Consider the following 19463-nt stretch of genomic DNA (forward strand, 5'->3'; position numbering starts at 1 on the left):
AAAACCACTGCACTACCCTAAACCCTAACACACTACCCCAGGCACGACCCCGTACACTACACAAACACCACTGCGCTTTCCTAAACCCTAAAACACTCCCCCCTGCACGAACCCCTACACTACCCAAACACCACTCCGCTACCCTAAACACTAAAACACTGCCCCCAGCATGACCCCCTACACTACCCAAACACCACTGCGCAACCCTAAACTCTACAACACTACCCCCTGCAGACCAGCTACAATAACCAAACAATACTGCGCTACCCCGGCCTAAACCCTAAAACACTACCCCCAGCACGACCCCCTATACTATCCAAACACCACTGTGCTACCCTAAACCCTAAAACACTACCACCAGCACGACCCCTTACACTACCCAAACACCACTGCGCTACCCTAAACCCTAACACTCTACCCCCAGCACGATCCCCTACAGAACCCTAACACCACTGCACTACCCTTAACCCTAAACACTACCCCAGCACGACCCCCTACACTACTCAAACACCTCTGCACTACCCTAAAACCTAGAACACTACCCCAGCATGACCCCTTACAGTACCAAACACCACTGCACTACCCTAAACCCTAAATCTATCCCAGCACGACCCCCTACACTAGCCTAACACCACTGCACTACCTAAACCTTAAAACACAACTCCCTACACTACACAAACACCACTGCACTACCCTTAACCCTAAAACACATCCCCAAGCACGACCCCCTGCCCTACACAAACACTACTGGACTACCCTAAACCCTAAAACACTACCCCATTTACTACACAAAAACCACTTCACTACCCTAAACCCTAAAACACTACCGTAGCATGACCCCCTACACTACACAAACACAACTGCACTCCCTTAAACCCTATATCTACCACCAGCACAACCCCCTACACTACCCAAACAGCATTGCACTACCCTAAACCCAAAAACACTACCCCAGCACGACCCCCTACACTACATAAATATCTTTGCACTACCCTAAACCCTAAACCACTACCCCTACACTACAAAAACTCCACTGCACTACCCTAAACCCTAAAATCCTACCCCCAGCAGAACCCCCTACACTACACAAAAACCACTGCACCACCCTAAACCCTAAAACCCTACCCCCAGCACAACCCACTACACTACACAAACACCATTGCCACGCCCTAAACTGTAAATCTACCACAGTACAACCCCCCTACACCACCCAAACACCACTGCACTACCCTAAACCGTAAAACACTACCCCTATACTACACAAATACCACTGCACAACCCTAAACCCTAAATCTATCCCAAACACAACCCCCTACACTACCAAAACACCGCTGCACTACTCCAAACCCTAAAACATGACCCCAACACGACCCCCTACACTACACAAACACAACTGCACTACCCTAAACCCTAAATCTACCCCAGCACAACCCCTTGCACTACACAAACACCACTGCACTTCCCTCAACCCTAAAATACTCACCCAGCATGACCCCTATACTAAACAAACACCACTGTACTACCCTAAACCCTAAAATACTACCCCAGCACAAACCCACAAACACTACACAAACACCACTGCACAACCCTAAACCCTAAATCTACCCCAGCAGGATCCCCTACACAACCAAAACACCATTGCACTACCGTAAACCCTACAAAACTACCCCCTACACTAGACAAACACCATTGCACTACCCAAAATCCTATATCTACCCCAGCACAACCCTCTACAACCCAAACACCACCGCACTACCCTAAACCCTAAAACACTACCCCAGCACGACCCCCTACACTACACAAACACCACTGCACTACTCTAAACCCTAAATCTACCCCCAACACAACCCCCTACTCCACACAAACACCACAGCACTACCCTAAACCCTAAATCTACCCAGCACAACCTCCTACACTACACAAACACCACTGCACTACCCTAAACCCTAAAACACTATCCCCAGCATGACCCCTACACTACACAAGCAGAACTGCACTACCCTACACCCTAAAACACTACCCCCAGCATGAGCCCCTACACTGCATAAACACCACTGCACTACCCTAAACCCTAAAACACTACCCCTTACACTACAAAAACACTACTGCACCACCCTAAACCCTAACACACTACACCCAGCACAACTCCCTACAATACACAAACACCACTGCACTACCGTAAAATCTAAAACACTACCCCCGCACTACCCCCTACACTAGACAAACACCATTGCACTACCCTAAACTTTAAATCTACCCCCAGCACGACCCCATATACCACCTTAACATCACTGCGCTACCCTAATCCCTAAAACTCTACCCCCAGCATGACCCCCTACAATACCCAACCACTGTGCTACCCTAAACCATAAAAACACTACCCCGCAGCATGACCCCCTATATTAACCAAACCCCACTGCTCTACCCTAAACCCTTAAGCAATAACCGGGCATGACCCCATACACTACCCAAATACCACTGCGCTACTCTAAACCCTAAATCTACCCCAGCACGGCCCCCTACACTACCCTAACACCACTAGACTTCCCTAAACCTTAAAACACAACCCCTTACACTACACAAACACCACTGTACTACCCTTAACCCTAAAACGCTACCCCCAGCACGACCCCCTACACTACACAAACAGCACTGAACTACCCTTAACCCTGAAACACTACCCCGTACACTACACAAACATCACTGCTCTACCCCAAACCCTAAAACACTACCCCAGCATGACTCCCTACACTACACGAACACCACTGTACTACCCTAAACCCTAAAACACTACCCCCAGCACAAACCCACAAACACTACACAAACACCACTGCACTACCCTAAACCCTAAATCTAACCCCAGCACAATCACCTACACTACCCAAATACCACTGCACTACCCTAAACTCTAAAACACTACCCCTACACTAGATAAACACCACTGCACTACCCTAAACCCTATATGCACCCCCAGCACAACCCCCAACACTACCCAAACACCACTGCACTACCATAAACCCTAAAACACTACCCCAGAACGACCCCCTACACCACACAAACACCACTGCACTACCCTAAACCCTACATCTACCCCCAACACGACCTCCTACTCTACACAAACACCACTGCACTATCCTAAACTAGACCTGGGCGTAGTATGCGTAGTCGCACTACGCGAAGCTACGCAAATACGTTCTGGCAGTATGCGAGCTTCACAAGCGTGCGTAGTTGCTTGTCGGACCCGTTCGCGAGGCGTTTTTCTTGTTCAGGAGCGCATTGTGCGTGTTCGGGGTGCTGTCTGCGTGGTCGGGGATCGTAGCTCGCGAACTTACCCATGCGGTCGGCTATGGGTGCGGCCATCTTGTTTTTTCAATTGTCCCGCCCGCTCGTGTTGCCTTATTTCCTGTTCCGGGTCGCGTATAACGTTTTCGCGTTCTGCATGTCATGTTCGGGAAGGCTATCTACTTGTTCGCGACGACAAGTGTGTGTTAGCGAGAAATATCACGCAAACTCACCCATGTGGTCGCGATGGGCGCGGCCATCTTGTTTTTCACTCTATGCTATGGTTCTGAGCCTAGTTTTCTATCCAGTTTTATTCTTTGCAACCTTTACCTATTTTCACTGTTTTTCTCACTTTTTTTATTTATCATCTCTGTCTCTCTGTCCCTAAGTTTATATTTTGTGATTTATTTCTACTTTCACTGTGTTTTTGTTATTTTTCTACTGTTTTATTTTACTTCTTTATTCAAACTCCTACTTCTTCCCCCTAACTTTATTTTTTCCTTCTTTTCTTTTCTGCCTCCACCCCAGAACCATGGCCAAGGGCAGCAGTACCGGCTCCAAGGGCAAGGCACCTGCGCCCAAAACCCGGCTGCCTTGCGGCAGAATGCGCCCTGCAGGGGTGCAGGCCCGACAACTTTTCGGAGAGGCGGAGGTGGACGCCCTGGTTTTCTTCATCCAGCACCACATCCCCTTGACCTTGGCAGCCGGCGGCAGGCCAGACTCCGGGTACCTTACCCAGGAGCGTCACCGCCGGTGGACGAAGGTGCGCCGGGCAAATTTTTGCTGCTCAGGGATCCGGCGCACACACCAACAGCTTGCCCACCGTTGGTCAGACATCGTGGACCGGGAGCAGGATCTGTTGGACCTGCTAGGTGTCGAGGTCGTGGGGCTTGGTGAATAGCTAGTAATATATAGTAGTATAAGTATTGTGTATAATTCTTGGACGAATAACACGATTACTGGTGCGCTTAGTTACATTGCAGATCAATTCCATTTCAACATCTTCTGTGATTGTATGACACAGGTGCTGCTCGCACTTCTTTTACTTATTTGTAACTTTGCGCTAGCTTGGGCTGATTATTGATGTTAGAGTTTACTTTAGAGAACTGAAGTTAGTTAATGCTATTGCTAGAGTCTAGTCCTTCCATTGTCCTTCAGTGAAATAGTGGTGGATGGATAATAGGTTTACTTAGTATTAGTTCATATTTTTTTTTTACGGTCTGCGTGACTCCTCCTCTGTCACTGAATGCTTCTTACACCAGTCCTCCATAGAACCTTTTTGTAGTTTGTTTAGGGAGTGGTAGGCTTAGCAATAGCATTTTCAGTCAGTAGCAGAAGAACATATGACGCAACCAACCAACAATTTGGTGTATGCACAAATTTATGCATGTGTCCTCCATCTCATCTATGCATTTTTGCTGGCAAAAATAAGATGGAAATGCAGACTTACTGAACAATTGGCTCGTCTGGAATAGGTGGTGTAGGTCAGGTGGTACTGCCTTCGTTAGTATTCTGCAATCAGAATGATTATGGAACATTTGATTAGTGCTCATATAAGTAGACGGTCCATGAATCCTGCAAGCCAGTAGTTGTTTAGATAGGTCAATTTTATTGCAATTGTTGTTTCCTAAAATTTTGGAGCGTTTTTTTAATGATTTATTTTTTCACAGCACTAAATGTTTCTCTCTTTTTTCTTAGATGAGCAGCACCAAGGGGCAAGAAGACGGGGTCCGAGTCGGAGGGACAACCACCAGAGGAGCGCTCCACTACTGAGGATCCTGCTGTTGGCCCAAGTAAGTCCTACAGTGCTTATATTATTAACAATTATATTTCCCCAACTTTTAACGCATCGTATTTTCAAACTATTAATTATGCTTCCTAATTAAATTTTTAACAAAAGCTTCTTTCATCTTCATTATCTGTTTTCCAAATGTTAGGTATCCCTGCCTTTCAGTTCCTTCAAACTGCCTCTGCTATGACTGTCTGCACTACTACTATTAGACTGTCTGTAGCTAAGCTTGCCCTGTTGGCCACTCGTTAGTTAAGGTTTTCTTTTGAATAAAGCTGTGATAGAACAATAGCAGTAGCCACTGGGTCCACTCCTGTCCTTTGCGTTGTCCTCTTTAATCTCTAGGCTTTGACAATTCCCACCAACAAAATGCGCAACCAGATGTTTGTCTAGAATTTTTTGTTAGGGTAGTAGTACATACTACTACTGTTGTGGGTATTCTGCACAGCCAGATACAGAACTATGCACAAGAAAATAGGATGTTGGTGATGGGAGGTTGGACCTTACTTACACCTCAGTCAGAACTCAGAACCCACAATTCAGTGACCGACTTGCTATAGTGTCTCAGTCATTAGTAATTATGTCCCGAACCCCCACACGAAGATACCCAATGATTTTATTACACAGCCCAAAACATAACACCCTTTCGCTGACTCACTCATGTCAGTCCACAACACCGCACCAAATATACCAGAGTCTATGTGCAAGTTCAAAAGCTTTATTTTTTTCAAACAATAACAAGCTTTGTAAGTTGTTCATTGAAATTACATCCAGCTCCAACATGAAAAATAAAGAAGATTAAAACTAAACATTTGTACAACTAGTGCATGATAGAGATCTGTGTGAATTCTGGGAGACCCCTCACTGTTGAACATTTATTGGTTGCATGCATCTTTCGTAAGCTCTGTAAATCTCTGGTTCATAGAAGGGAATCTTCTGCCTATTGTGAGAAAAATGGGGCACATTAGTATAATACAATTATGCAAGCTTTTTGCAGTCATGCCAGAAACTGTAACAATATGTAATTGTGAATTTATCTAGAATAGCTAGACCTGTGGATGGAATAATGTGTACAGTGATGATAACACAACGTTTCTTTGTAATTAGCTACATTTAACCCCTTCGGTGCTGATGACAGCCCCCGTCCGTCATGCACCGCGGTGGGCGTGTGCTGATGACGGCTGGGGGCCGTCATGAACCCGCCCACTACGGAAAACGCCGCACAGGCGCAGAATCGCAGCCGCGACCAAGGGGTTAAATAAGGATCTTCATTATTCAAAGTAGCATACGCCTGTAAATCAGACATCATGTTTTTTAACAGTCTCAGTGTCCCAATCATCTAAAATTGAACCAGGTTTTACAAAATAATTCATTGAAACTTTCATCACATATGGCAACTGTAATGCTTCATTATGTCCTATAATCTGATAAGGAACCTTTACCCATGCTATGCCCTCAGGCACAGCATAGACTGTTATGTTCTCAGCGTAGAGACCTCTTTGGACTCTGTCAGATGAAGAGTGGTGCTGTAGTACACGTACCACAGGTGATGCAATTGTTCTTGCAGACATGAAATGCCAGTTGAGCATCAGTAAAACAACAAGTATCATTGCCAATGTCATAATAAAAACAACAATTCCCACAGCAATCCCGGCATAGGGCCACAGAAGAATTGGGTACTGGTGGCTTAGTGGACTAATACATCCTCTGCAGAGGCCTGTGTTAGACCTAATGGTCACAGGCTCAAATCCAGGTGGTTCCACTCAGCTGTTCATTCTTCTAAGGTCAATAAAATTAGTACCATTGAGTTAGTTAACAATAAACATATGTTATTCAGTGCCAAAATTATGGGTGAATGTGTGCTTTACAAATACATTTGTTATGTTATATCATGAATCCATTGATAAGCATACAGCAGTCTCTGGTAGTGAGTGACTGTAGAAGTTGAAAAGTCCTCTGTAAAATATCCAGAGTCATTATCAACATCGTTGGTGTCTCAAGGCTGTTGAAAGGGCACCAGTTCAAATATCATAGCATCAGGTGAACGTTCATAGTTCAGAATGGAATCGCATTGGACAGTCGACACAGTGGTGCTGGCAGCATCAGGTGTGTTTGTATAGAGTGTTGCACTCAAATATCCCCTGCTGGAAACTCAAGCTAGTAATGCTACTGCATTGTTCAGGTGGTAGGGAATTCAGAGTAGGGAGAGGTTGAGAGGCATTACTTTGAATCCTTATTGGTGTCTGTGAGGGCCTTCTGTAGAGGGCTGGCCACATAATGTTTTTTTACGTGGTCGATAGACACCTCTCTGTTCCTTCTTGAGCCAAGCAAAGGAGGCAGAGTAACCATTTTATTGCCTTTTAACTCAAGAACAATGATGTGTAGTCTCTAGGATGGTTCAAGAGATTGCTTCTCATGGAGTGTTTTCATGACATAGCGGAACCCACCCACCAGCAGCACTGGTAAGGTTCTCTTCACAGGTGGCGGTGTCAGAATGGTTCACGTCAGACATCATGTTTGTGATTTCTTGGATACTCTGAAAAACATTTAAATGTTCTCCAAGTCACATTTTTCTTCACCTTTCACCTCCCTAGGATTATCTAAACCATGCATATACATAGGAACACTAAAGAGGACCTCATATGGAGTGCTTCTTCCTAGTACTCATCTAAAGAGCTTTACTAAGTACTCAATGATTTTACTAAGCCACATGCCTGTTCCCATGCTATCCCGATATCCCAACAACTATGTGACTTTTTGGTTGACTTCTTTGAGGAAACAATGTATGCCATTTACCAGAATTTTTCCAACTTTCTGAGTCAGATAGATTTAGCTAACTGCATGGCGCCCCTGCCTGATTCCACATCCTACCTAGACACGTTTTAAACTTTTATGCTAGATCAAATTCAGTAGTTGTGCCTTATTGCTAACTTGGCTGCTCTATGTCCCCTCAGAATCTAAGCAAGTCTCTTGACTTTAATTGCTCCTACAACTCTTGCCCTTTTCAATCAATACTTTGATTTGGCCAAACTTCCCCTAGCCTGGAAGGCCACGCGGGTTTCTCAAATATAAAAAAAACAATGCAGACCCAAAGAACTTGGTGGGTTATCATCCCATCTCACTTCTCCCATCATTGGGAAAAGCCTTGGAAAGTCTTGTCAATAAGCAGCTCATGGAATTTTTGGAGAACTTTAAGATTCTTGACTCCTCCCAATCTGGATTCAGAGCTTGCCAGAGCACTGAGATAGTGACTACCACCATCCGTCTGTGTGTAGATGCCTGCTCTCCTGCCATGCTTGTGCTGTTGGATGTGTCATCATCCTTCTATACCGTTTCTCACGCAATACTGATTCACAGGCTGTGTGAGATAAACATCTATGGCAAAGCCTTACTATGGTTTGCTAACTTACTAGATATTCAGACACAGACAATCACTCTGGGATCTTTCAAATTTTGTACCATCCCCATCGATAAGTGCCCCCCCCTTATCAAGATTGTCAAATTATGTGGCTTTAATGTTGCATCCTATGTAGATGAAACCCAGCTAATCATCTCCTTAAGCCACAACCTTGATGGAATTAAACATTGTTTCACAACACATATTGTAAGAGATGGATTGCTGCCTGGGTGATGATGAATTATCTTCAACTGAACAGAGACAAAACTGACACTGCTATTAAGCAAAGCTCAGCAATTCTGGTCAACTGATTGGTGGCTTCCTGAACTCAATGCAGCTCCGTCTCTCAGACAATGTGTGAAAAGTCTTGGCATTAAACTAGTTTAGGCCCTTTTGATAAAGGATCATATCTCAATTTGTGGTGCTTGTTTTGCTACAATGTGGCTCTTGAGGAAAGTATCCTTGGCTGTCCGCCTCTGTGAGGAAAACTCTTGTCCAAGCCTACTCATGAGTCTACTTGACTGTGGCAATGCACTGCTTGTGGCTGTGAATGACACATTAATGACCAAAATTCAGGTAGTTCAAAATACTGCTGCACGCTAGTAGCTGTATCACACAAAGTGTCACTGGTGTGCAACGGGCATTTACGCCCACTTTTCCCACCCCGGGGTACTTTGGTATTACAGAAGGGGCCTCAGATGCTTGTGCAGCCCCTTCTGTAATACTAAAAGCACTGGCACAAATACAGCACCAGAGCTTTCTCAAGAGGTTTTCCCTCATCTGCAATGGGCTTAGCAAGGAATCCCTTTGCCTCTGCACTACGCCGTATTATAGATGAATGCACAGAGGCAAATAAGCTGTCAGGAGGCACACTGACAGTGCACCACCTAGAAGGTGGTGTACTGTCAATGAACTCCTTGATTGCAGCCCTCTGGAGGGGGTAAGGGGGTCCTGTGTACACGCCAGAAATCCCCTTGAAGGCAGGTGTAGTGACTCACAACACCCACCTGCAAGGGGATCTCTAATCCTCTTTAAAGTGCATGCAGGTTGCCACCCGCAGAGTGAAACACAGAGCAGCTACTTCAAAGCTACAACGCTACTCAATTTTTTACCGGAATATTCTGTCCCCAGGGCAGCACCAGTTTGCACCTGCCCTGGGCGCAGTGCATTCTATTTATTATGGCGCACTTTCCCTGTTTGTAACTGGGGCACCTGTTATAAGGTGCTTATGGCGCAAACAGAGTAAGTGCTCCCTATACATAACATGGCACCTGGATTGTAATCATTCAGCAGTCTCTCCCTTCGCTCCTTTACAGAGAACCCTACATTGGCTACCAGTTAGGAAGCTCTCTATTTCCAAGCTCTGCTGCCTCTCTCACAAGTCATTGATGTGCAGAGGCCCCACTTACCTAAAGAAGAAATTGCGCCACTAATATCCTGCCAGTTACCTTAGATTTAGTAATAAAGTGCTACTTATCTTTCCCCGCATCCACACTTCCAGATTCGTCAGGAGATCCTTTTCCATTACTATCCCTTCAGCCAGCAATCAACTCCCGTACTACCTCCACAACTGTTCAGATTTTGTGAAGTTTAAAAAAACTTCTGAAGACCTGGTTGTGCTAGCCTGTTGCTGTTCCTTGTGTGGGTGTGAGTGGTTTAGCTGTATTAAGTGGAAATACCATAATATTCCTCGTCTAGCCAAGCTATTCACAGCTCTATGAACTCCATACAGATAATGGTACAAACTAAGATATGAACTTAGTACACTAATCAATCAATCAATTAATCAATCAGAGTACTTGTAAAGCACGCTACTTACCCGTAAGGTCTCAAGGCGGTGAGGGGAGGGGGCGCCGCTACTGTTCGAAGAGCCAGGTCTTGAGGAGTCTTCTGAAGGCGAGTAGGTCTTGGGTTTGTAGTAGGTGGGTAGGGAGGGTGTTCCAGGTCTTGGCAGCGAGGTAGGAGAAGGATCTGCCACCGGAGGATGTTCGTTGGATGCGCGGGACAGCAACCAGGGCGAGGCTGGCGGTGTGGAGCTGGCGGGTGGGGGTGTAGAAGCTGAGTCTGCCACCATGAGTCATCCCAGGCTGAGGGGGTGGGTCCTAGGAAGAGTACCTCCATCTTGTCTGAGTTTAGCTTCAGATGGCTGTTTCTCATCCAGTCGGTGACGGCCTTCATTCCCTCGTGGAGGTTGGTTTTGGCAGTGTGCGGGTCCTTGGTGAGGGAGAGGATGACGTCGGCGTAGGAGAGGATGTTGAGGTTGTGTTGGTGGGCCACTTGTGCGAGGGGGGCCATGTAGACGTTGAACAGCGTTGGGCTGAGGGATGAGCCCTGGGGGACGCCGCAGATGATGTCGGTGGCTTCGGATCAGAAGGGAGGGAGGCGGACGCTCTGGGTTCTGCCAGAGAGGAAGGACGTGGTCCAGTCAAGGGCCTTCTCTTGGATTCCGGCTTCTAGGAGGCGTGTCTTTAGAGTGCGATGGCAGACCGTGTCGAAGGTGGCGGACAGGTCCAGGAGGAAGAGGGGTGATGTTTCGCCGTTGTCTAGTTGGTGCCTGATGTCGTCTGTGGCGGCGAAGAGGGCCGTCTCGGTGCTGTGGTTGCGTCTGAATCCAGACTGGGATGGGTCCAGGATGTTGTTGTCTTCGAGGTGGCGATCAGTTGCATGTTGATGATTTTCTCGATGACCTTCGCCGGGAACGGGAGCAGGGAGATGGCCTGGAAGTTCTTGAGGTCCTTGGGGTCCGCCTTGGGATTTTTGAGGAGGGCGTTGATTACGGGGTGTTTCTAGCTCTCCGGGAATGTCACTGTTTTGAAGGAGATGTAGATGACCTTCCATAGTTGGGGTGTGATGGTTGCGTCTGCTTTGTTGCATACGTGGTGTGGGCACAGGTCTGACGGAGATCCTGAGTGGATGGAGTTCATGACCTTGCGTGTCTCCTCGTCGTTGACATTGGACCAGGAGGTCAGGCGGTTGGCGCTGGTGGTGTTCACTGGGGAGGTGGGTTCTGGCGTAGTCGGGGTGGTCATGGTGTCGAATCTGTCATGGATGTCAGTGATCTTGCGGTGGAAGAAGATGGCTAGTGAGCTGCACAGCTCTTGTGATGGTGGTATGTCGTTGGCATAGGCGCTGGGGTTGGAGACTTCCTTTACGATGCTGAAGAGCTCTTTGCTGTTGTGTGCATTGTTATCCAGGCGGTCTTTGAAGGAGGATCTCTTGGCTAATCTGATGAGGTGGTGATGTCTGCGGGTGGCGTCCTTGTGGGCTGCGCGGTTGTCCGGAGTGCGTTTGAGGAGCCATACCTTTTCCAGTTTCCGGCATGCGCGTTTGGAGGTCTGCAGCTCGTCAGTGAACCAGGTGGCTCTCTTGCTGGCGTGGTTGTTGGAGGGCTTCTTGAGTGGGTCGAGGGTGTTGGCGCAGTCGTCGATCAACTGTCTGAGGTTGAGGGCTGCGGTGTCTGGGTTAGTGGGGTCGGTGGGTGGGTTTTGGGTGAGGGTGGTGATCAGCTGGTTTTTGGTGACTTTGTTCCAGCAGCGGTGAGGTAGCTGTTGAGTGCGGTGGTGCGTGGTTGGTTTCTTGAAGGTTAAATGGATGCAGCGGTGGTCAGTCCAGTGGAGTTCAGTGGTTTGGTCGAAGGCGACATAGGTGCCTGTGGAGAAGACGGGGTCCAGCGTGTGGCCGGCGGTGTGGGTGGGTGCGGTGACGAGTTGTCTGAGGCCGAGGTTGGTGAGGTTGGCGAAGTTGGCGATCAGAGAGGCAGAGTTGGCATCGTTGTTGTTCTCGAGGTGGAAATTCAGGTCCCCGAGGAGGATGTATTCTGTGGAGGGGAGTGCGTGGGTGCTGGCGAGGTAGGCGATTGAGTCGCTGAACTGAGCTCGGGGTCCGGGGGGTCTGTAGATGAGTGTTCCTCTGAGGGTGGTGTTGGGGTCAGTGTGGATCTGGAAGTGCAGGTGTTCGGCGGTGTTGAGGGTGTCGTCTGCGTGGGTGGTGACTTTGAGGGTGGACTTGTGGACAATGGCTATTCCTCCTCTGATTCCGTTGGTGCGATCCCTGCGGGTGATCTTGTAGCTGTCCGGGATGGCTATGGCGATGTTGGGCACAGAGGAGTCATCCCACCAGGTCTCACTTAGGAAGGCCACATCTGGGGCAGTAGTGTTGAGCAGGTCCCAGAGCTCGATGGCGTGTTTGCATGCGGAGCGTGTGTTTAGGAGTATGCAGCGGAGGTGGTTGGGTCCAGTCCTTGGAGGTTTGGTGGCTCTGTCGCAGGTGAAGCTGCAGGTGTGGCAGGAGAAAGGTCCGTGAGTCCGTTTCGGGGTGGCTTGGAAGCAGGTGTGGTTTCGGCCGAGGTTGAGTGTGTAGAGGGTGCTGGCATCATAGCGGAGTCTGGCGTTGTGGTGTTCGCGGGGTCCAGGGATTGTTGCTCTGGGCGCGGTCCAGTCGCGGACGAGCACAGACGGGCTTGCCTCTGGCGCGCCAGCAGTGCAGCCGCGCAGCGGCTGACATTTAAGGCGTAGAGGGAGGGAGGGTCAGCTGGGAGGTGGGAGGGGGCGGCAAGGGGGGGCGGCAGGGGAGCGGGCGGTGGGAAACGGTTCAGGGGAGCAGAAGGCAAAAGAGGGGGCAGGGGGGAAATGAGGCCAAACACGAGGCTAGCACAAAGTAAAAAAAGAGTGCAAGAATGCAGAATCACAGAATTACAGGGACAGAAAAAACCAGAGATACTCTACCACGGGGTAAATGGCAGGAACGAACTCGTGGGCAGGGAGGCAGCGGCAGCGTGGGAGGCACTGGCGCACAGGTGGGGCTGTGTGGCAGCAGGGGAGCGACCTGGCCTGCAAGCAGGGTCAGAGGTTGCTCGTGGCTTGTTTAATCAGGCAGGTCGCTAATGGCTTGTTTAATCAGGCCATTACACATTCAAAAACACCCATTCAGCTTTGAATGGTTTGCTGAATTGCAGACAAATTCGGGGAGCAGACACTGAAACCCTGTAAGAGTTGGAGCTGAACGCACAACCGTTATCTAGATTAAATGAATGAACTTCCCCAATCATTACTAGACACTGCAAATCCTTTACTATTGTTGAAGCACTTGCATTTCTCTGTAGACACACCCAAAGGAATCAAAAACATGAATTGATTCCCACCAATATATACTTATATTGATTGGTTGAGTGAAGGAGACTAATTTGTTCCAAATAAATCACCTGAAAGTGAATGATATAAATGGTGAGGGGAGGTGGCAAGGGAGGGTTTAATCTGCTGATAAATATCACACTACCCTAGTCTGTTTGTATAAATCAGGCAACCAGTAGCCTTGCTGTAGCATTGTAATGGTTGTGTTAACCCCTACAGGTGAAGATGCCAATTCCTTGTGAGCTTCTTTGATTAAATCAAATTGGAGCAACATGTTGCCCATATTGAACAAAAGCTTGTGTACGAAGACTGGGATCACACTGAAACTTTACATTCACTGCACTTAAAGAAGAGATCCCCTGCACCCACCTCGGGTATAGTGCATTCGGATTGGTAATGCTTGCCTTGTTGGCTGCCTCTAATGCTAGTACGTGAACAACAACAATAATATGTTTTCTCTGCACCGAAGGGCACTCATTCAAAATAGCTGTTTGTAAAGCTGTAAGGATGTTTTCAATGGAAGAAATGCAGGCTTCAGCTAAAGAATACAAGTGGGACTTGTAAGCGATAGGAACAGTCTGCCCTTTATTGTAAGTCACATAAGAATAACCATAGTGACTAGATATGACTCTGATTATCAGGTTAGTTTTATTATCCTTAGTCTGTAAATATATAATCTACATGTCTGCTTATAGTACGTCCAAAGCTGAGAAACCCCAGCAGGGATTGCAACCTTTTAGTGAATTGGGAGGCTGCAAGGTAGCACACTTCTAAAGGAATTTGGAAGCTAGACCCTTGCTAGCACTAGTTAACTCATAGCCTAGTAAGGTCACCATCAGGTAGACAATCTACAATTCCTTAAATTGATTTTGTAACCATGTGATGGTATTATGTGCACCACTCCCTCCACCTAGTTAGGTGTAGATATAAATCATCATTGGTAAGCTAGACATCATCAGTATGACTATATCTTGGGATCAGGTTGTAGGATCTCAGTGATGCAGCCTGAAAATAAACCAAGTCTGTTCTAATAGCACATAGCCAAGCATCAGAACCAGAACTGCATCCCATCATAACTGAAGGGGGTTAAATACAAATTTTACTACATGCTATATTTTGACTAAAAACCCCATTGGAAATATCCGGGGTGTTTTGAGGTTTTTTCTGCACCAGGTTGGTCATTTAACCTGTGTTATGCGTGTTTTGTACCGCATAGGTTCGTGCATGCAGATTCCTGTAGTGTAAAACTATTCTATAGCAGCCATCTGATTTAGAGACTGGAAAAAAGGGGCGTGTTCATTGGTGACAGAAAATCAGCTATTATGTCATCATATTGCAATGGATCTAATATTGCTTTTATACCATGTTTTGGTTCTGGCTTTAAAGGATATTGTGCTTATGGTTGAAGTTTGCTCCATAAGGGAATGACATGTGGATTTGAGGGTTTTCCCCACCCCATTTTATCTCTGTATAAGGCTGGAACATGTCTTACCGCCCATTCACTGGTGTAGATTTCACTGATTTCTTCAGGCACATTGGGAGAAAAAGCCACCCTTAGGACTTTTTCCCTCTCAGGACGCTTTCATAATAGACTGAAATAAAAACGATCATATTCACCGGACAATTGTGTTCAGAAGACTGCTTGAATGCTGCATAGGATAGCACCTTCAATTTGTATTTTAAATTGTAAATTCTGTCAAAAGAATTTAAATATGTATTCGAAGTCTTGACTAGTATAAAAACATCAGTTGTATTTGCCGCCAGAAACCTCTAAAGCATCTGATGCACTATTGTGACTTCTGCTTTGCTGCCAAGAAGCGCCCTTGCCCAATTATTGTTTTGCAGGGGGACCCGTAGCTGTATTAGCATATTTTTTAGAAAGTCCTGCTGCTTTCTTCTTCTATAATAGGGTTTTAGAGTCGAGTCCATTCTCCCCCTTTTTAAACTGAAGTCAGTCTCATGCCCTACTTCACTTTTCCTATTGTACTCCTCTTTTCTTTGGTGCTCGGATCAGCCCCTCCTGTCTGTTCCTTTACTGTCAGTGTCCTGAAAAGTGCAAGAATTCTGATACCATTCAGGTTTTTTAATTTTTTCGCAAACTCTAAAATTGTAACCAACCTTAATGGACTCCAGAGAAAGGGTTGATCCAGTCAGTTTTTTTTTGTTTCTTCTTCCATTACAGATTTCTCCGTAAAGGAACCCTCAGTGTCGACCTTAGGTTGTAAGTGTGGTTTAACTGGTCGAATACCCAAGGTATCTCTACCCACTGGGGTATAAACCTTTGCGATTGATTTTGGTAGTTTTGGTTCATGCTCTTGAACTGGTTTCACTTCCAGTCTTTGGCGTATTATCAGAACTGCAGCTTCTCCCTTAATTGCTTAGTATTATAGAGGAAACTGTGGAGAAGTTCCTCAATAACTCCATTCCTAAATCCGGATCTTGTGCAGCTCCATGTTCATTTTGCACCTGCTAAAGCACATCAGGGAGAATGGCCAATGAAGGCATGCCAAGCGTGCTAGTGCAAATCTGCTTCTCCAGATATTACATTTCTGTACGGGGGCACCATGCCAAGAGGAAGACACCTATTCAGTAGGCTTTGTTTGTCTTGAGACAAATGTGCAAGTATACTACCGCTACCTGGTTAGTTTTGAGAGCAGTCAAGAAGGCAATTTCGTCACACTTCATAGGTGCTTTTCCCAGGATTGCATTAGTAGTTTGGGGACTAATAGTTTGCACTTATGTAGGGACAGCAGGTCATCCTATGAAAGCAGGTCCGGAGCTCAGATTTTGTTGTAGAAATTGTAGAAGTATTCTATCTAAGACTAAAATTCCAACTACCTCAGCAAGTGTTAGGTTATTGGGCAAGGAATGGGCATGTAACCATCTAAGACTGGCCGCATAGGTCCTTCATTCCTCAGAGGCCCTCACTGGGCATTTCTGTGCATGTGTGCCAATTGGCCAGCAGACCAGTTATAATGTTCCTGGATCGATTTTAAAATCTTGGTATGTCTACAACTGTGTAGGCACTAAACTGCCCTGAGGCAGCATAGATAGGCTCTAACTCACCCATGAGTAAAATGATTCAAAGACATATACCTTGTGTGAAGCTGTTACAAAAGTAACTGCCCCCACCCATATGCTGAGTAACTGCTTCCCTGTAACGGGCCCTATCACAATTGGTGACGCCATTGTGAACAGATTCAATTGAATTTGGAATCTAAGAATTAGAAAATCCACAGAATGGGAATAACCTTTGATGTGTCATGCTTGTCAAACCTACGGAAATAGGTGCTCCCTTTTCCCAGTAGGAGGTAGCCATGATTACCATGGACGTCTCCATAATGATCTAATAATGGTTAATGTTTGTGAATAGTGAACAACTACTCAAGGCTTACTGTAAGATGTGAGTTCCACGTTGGGTGCCAACTTTGGTGATATTCTACGAGCTTTGCTTTCCTATTCACAGGTGACACAGGTGAACTTGTTTCAATGCACCAGCACTGAATGTGAAACACAGGTTATTGTAGCCCAGCAGAACCCTACCCAATACATTGTTGAAGTAGAGTTGTTGCTTTTGGGTTACTAACAATCTCTATAAGGCAATTAGGGGCACAATGAAAACAGAAACAGACCATCATTCACAGTATCACACATGCAGCGTACTAAGAAGGATAGACATTTTTAAATAAAAGCATTTATTATGAAAGGAATAAGTTGTTTCTCAGCATGTCTCAAACAACTACATAGGATAGCATAAAAACAGCAAGAAGGCATGTTGCAAGCTACAAGAATAGAATGAACATTTCTAACATGTTTAGAATGTCGTCTAGAACTTATCATCTTAAAACCTACTTCTATGTGCTACATGTAAAGAGCATGGATAGTAGAGCAACTTTCAGTCTAGAGTTTCTTAGGGAGAAGAGATGCACTGTATACCTTGTTGAAGGCAAGTGCTGTTGTTATCTGTAAAGACAGTCTTCTCTGCAAAGGGCAAACACATACTGTGATAACGGCACTCAGGAACTCTGCTTTATCAGCACAGTGCGAGATATAGCATCTTTGAAGTGCACTGGCAGGAGGTGAGACCACTTTCTGGCAGAATTCTATGCAATAATCTGGGCAAAGGACCTCTTCATACAAGTGGTCAAACGGCAGTTGTAGAAATTTGGTTGAAGCGTTACTGGGGTATGAGCCCTAGTCAAGCAGCAAGCACAATCCTAGCTAGGGTATGAAGCAGGCAAAACCTAAAATAACATGTGCTCATCCTCTGGTAGCTTGGCAACAGAGCATTGAGACTTAACTAAGATGCAATGTGTAAAGTATTTGTGCAAAACATCAAACAGTAAAACAGTGAAACCCCCACACAAAATGATGCCACATCAGGTTAGAAAAATAGAGATCAATTTAATAAATAAACCAAGATGAAAATGACAAAAATTCAATACGTAAAACTTGAGATATGAAATTTTTTACAGAATAAACAGTAAAATAGTGCTTAGGAGCAATAAGCGCTTACTTGTAATACCTGGTAGCACCAGACCGAGACAAAGTAAAATGTTTAGGTCAATTGCAATGGAAATCAGGCCAGATACTGGGTCCCTGTCAAACCCACTGAACAAAAGTACCTTGATCCTGGCTGCGTCTACGTCGAAAATGCAGGCCACAGATAAAGTGATGCCTCAGTGTCAATTTATGCAGTGGGGGCAATACGCTGGTTCTGAAATGCGCAGTAGTGACGATGCATTGGCTCTAAGGAGCAAAGAACTGCAATGTGAAGATTCAGGGTCATCGTCAAGGATGCCTTTGACAGAGATGCGGAAACCTTGTGCAGTGGGAATTCCAAAGGCGATGCATCATCACTGATACATGCAGTAGAGCGATGCACTGGTTCTGATCCATGCAGCAGGGGTAATGCACCGGTTGCGATCCATGCACGGGCGATGCACTGGTTCTGATCCAAGTAACAGCGCCGATGCTCCGGTTCGACAGAGGGTGCATGGGTTTTTCTGAAGCAACTTCATTTATGAACTTATTTTTGCTGGCTTTATCACTGCTAACCATCTCTAAAGTGCATGTGCTCTCTCCCTTAAACATGGTAATATTGCCTCATCCCTAAGTTAATTTACTTAATAAGTCCCTACGAATGGGCCTCACTTCCAAAGATCCAGGACTGGGGTGGCACCACATGGCAACACTTGGCAGGGCAGACTCACAGATGGCACAGTCCAGGTGTAGAAGCAGGTAAATTGGAAGCCCTTTATGTCCCTGAGAATTCAGATCAAGAGGCCAGCCAGCTAGCACTGGGAGTCACTCTGGGTTTAAGTGATGCAGGTCCCGTCCTTCTCTCACCCAGGTAGGGAAACTGCAGGCAGCAGGGTAGCGCACAACAAGGCAGGAGTCCAGCAAAGCAGCAGGGTAGCAGTCCTGCAGCAGCACAGTACTCCTTCTTCCTTGCAGATTCTTCACAGGTCCAGAAATGTACTGAAGTTGTGGTGCCGAGATCCAGTACTTATAAACAGTTGTGCCTTTGTGGTGGGGGAAACATCAAAGACAGGTTTTTGAAGTACACAGAGGTCTTCCCTGCCTGCTCTAGCTCCACACTCACTACAGAGGGGTATGCGGCCTAGAGATGCTGCATCTTGCCCCCACCTAACAGGTGTCACAGGTACACCACAGAACCCTGTCACAACTTGCATTTACTGGCATTGATGGTCAGGCCTGCCAGTTGCAGGACTTGAAGCACCTCTTGGAGGTGATGCAGGTGTTCCTCCCAGCTGGAACGGTAGACTGCAATGTCGTCTCATTTGGCGGCAGGAAAAAACGGCCTCCTTACCAGCCAGGACCCTTTTAAATAACCTTTGGAAGG

The sequence above is a fragment of the Lissotriton helveticus genome, chromosome 7, assembly GCF_964261635.1.
Source record: "Lissotriton helveticus chromosome 7, aLisHel1.1, whole genome shotgun sequence".
Lineage (NCBI taxonomy): Eukaryota > Metazoa > Chordata > Amphibia > Caudata > Salamandridae > Lissotriton > Lissotriton helveticus.